Below are 3,045 nucleotides of genomic sequence, written 5' to 3' on the forward strand. Positions count from 1 at the left end.
GTCCGTCCTGGACCATTTTCAATGCTGTTATGAATGAACATCGTGAATTGAAAGACCTCAAAGAATCATTTTTTTATTATTTTCTACGACAAACGTTGCCACACATTTACAATGCTAACCAACATATATACATTTTCTTCTGTCCTCTATGGACAGGGTGAGAGATCTGTTAAACATATTGTTCAGGGATTTATTGAACAATCAACCCCAGAAGGTGATTGTATAGTGCTTTTAAAATGCTAATCTAACCTACAGACATAAATACATAGATACACAGAGTTACATCCGCCCTACACCATTCAAAATTAGTGAATGCATCTTGGCCAGGGTCGGCCGCTGGATGGAATGGCCACTGGGCGACGATTAGTTGACTTGTTTGATGTTAGTCTTGTAGGAGAGAGTCACACAGACAAAGCTTGAAGAAACACACTATGTAAACTTTTATAAATAAATGGAACTCGATAGTATAACCATTTGGCGATCATAGTCACTTCAACAATTTAAATATGTTCTTAATGACGGGTGTTATAAAATGTTATTCAGTAAATATATAACATATTCACACTGTTACAGAAAATGTTCAGTTTTAGCTCTCAAGAACCACAGAAATTAAATGTCAAAAAATAACAATAAGAAACTAAGAAAGAAGAACACAGAACAATTAATAAGTAGAAAGAACAACAAATTGTTTAATAGTGGTAAAAATCATAATAATAATAACGCCAAACATCCTCGGTTATCTGAATTAACTATCGAATTAATTCCGCGGTTAATTATCTGAATGCATAGTAACTACCCGAAGACTTCAATTTTCAGTGTGGTTATGAATAGCGATTGTAAAATGGAAACAGGAGGGAATGTCATTCATTCCTGTTCAACAAGAACTACCATCAAATATACCTAAATAAGTTGACCAATCCACACACTAGAAAATGAAGGGACGACGACGTTTCGGTCAAGTCACAATCGGCTTGAGAATAGCTCAAGACGGACAGAAACGTCGTCGTCCCTTCATTTTCTAGTGTCTGGATTGGTCAACATACTTAAGCCATGTTATTGTGACTCAGCGCCTGTATTCCTAAATAACTTACAATATCTACGAGAGAAAGTTAATCTTCTTATGACTTTAGTTACGATCTACAGGACCACAGTAGATGATTATTTGATAGCGGATTCCAAAGGAAATGTTTACATGAGAATTTGATCACAATGCAGTAGAGGAAATGAGTTAAGATGTGAGGTATATCTTATCTCATTTGAGGTATAGGAAGCGTAATTATGAGGAGAAAGCATTAAGGTCGTGTGCCTACATGACGTTAGATACACGAGGGAGGGCTGAATGCCGTTGCCCAACCGCTTAAGTACGATCTTAGATCGAACAGCGGCTCTGTTTGAAGATAGGCTGTCGCTCTACCAACCAGTGGATGGGTAGCTGCTATTCAAACCCAGCCACACTCACCCATATAATACTATATTTAATATAGGATAAACACCTACACACATGCATTTGTGAAATTTATATAAAGAATTACATCTAGTCTTTCACACTCGCCTGAGGACTTTGTCAAGATCTGAGTGTGGGGTTAGGACGAGATCTTGTCACTATAAAATATAGGAGTTGGACTTATCAGAACTTGTCACTATATTTAATTATATACGATCTTATTCAATACGTTTGACTGAAGAAAGACGTGGCGGTAGAACTTTCTTATCTTGAGCACTCAAAGTAGCTTTCAAGAGACCCTTAATATACTAATTTATAGCCAATTCAATTATGCTAATAAATTATTGATATTACATATTTTATAAAATGTTCAATTTCTCTCAACATTACACACTATATCTTTTATTTTCGAATGAATAGTTTTTTTATATACATTATGCTAAGTAGAATTCAATACACAAAGACAAAGAACGAAGTAAAATAACCAGTTGTTAGATGAGCGTTAAGCAGTTATAACAGATAATTCATAAGAGCTGAAGGTATTATTTGGGTCTTTTAAGTCTGAGGAGCACTCATTACCAGCACATGGTTCCACATCCTCTGTGTTCTCACAAATTACACCACTATTAACCACCAGTTTTTCCTTTGTTGTAAATTCGACAACAAATGGGGAAATGAATGCCTGGCAAGCCAGATCACCCCGGATAGTAAATGCCTTAGAGGGGAAAGTAATCTGGAAAGTAAATGTCTTCGAGGGGGAATACTGGTCCTAGTAAATAGCCTCGCAGGATAAAATACCCTAAAAAAGTGCCTCGAATGAAAAATGTTTAAAGAATGAAAACGTAGTATGTTATATATCAGAAATATATCATATTCGTTGTGCATGCTGTATGCCAGTGAACACGACATTAAACTGAACATATCATTAAAGTTCTTACGCTTACACATTCTAAAAAAAAAAAAATTATACATTATGAATTCTAAATTATACAGTACGTTCCTATTTTTGTTTAAGCAGTATTCACTTTGTCTGGATCTCTCGTAATAAAGTTAACTGTACCGCATCAGGGGAATCATATTGGCTAAAATAAAAGCCTGTTAAAGCTGATTTGTTATCTCTAGGATTGAAAATTTATTTGTTGCCAACATTAAACTGATTTGCAAAAATTACAAACTATACCGGATACCTTCACTCATTCCTAATAATATTAAAATATTAAGAACAGAATATAATAAATATACATGAAAATACAGATGCAAATTATTATGTAAGTGTATTTTTAACGAATTTCATCTGCAAATATTCTCAGCATATTATCAATTATTTTGTTAAGGAGGGCATAGGGAGATATGAGCTTAAGATAATTAATAACATTGTTTATCGTAATGTTATCAACATTAGTCCTCTGAGACTAATTCAGGGAGTCAATGTCAGTCACTGTGGCAGTGCTGATGGGGGACGACGTCTCGACCTGTGAGACGCCACGATTGTTACGACGCCACGATTGTTACGACGCCACGATTGTTACGACGCCACGATTGTTACGACGCCAGGAGTGATAACTGCCAGGTAATAGGTGTCAGGGGAGGGGGGGGGGGGG

Source organism: Procambarus clarkii, chromosome 6 (genome assembly GCF_040958095.1).
Source record: "Procambarus clarkii isolate CNS0578487 chromosome 6, FALCON_Pclarkii_2.0, whole genome shotgun sequence".
NCBI lineage: Eukaryota > Metazoa > Arthropoda > Malacostraca > Decapoda > Cambaridae > Procambarus > Procambarus clarkii.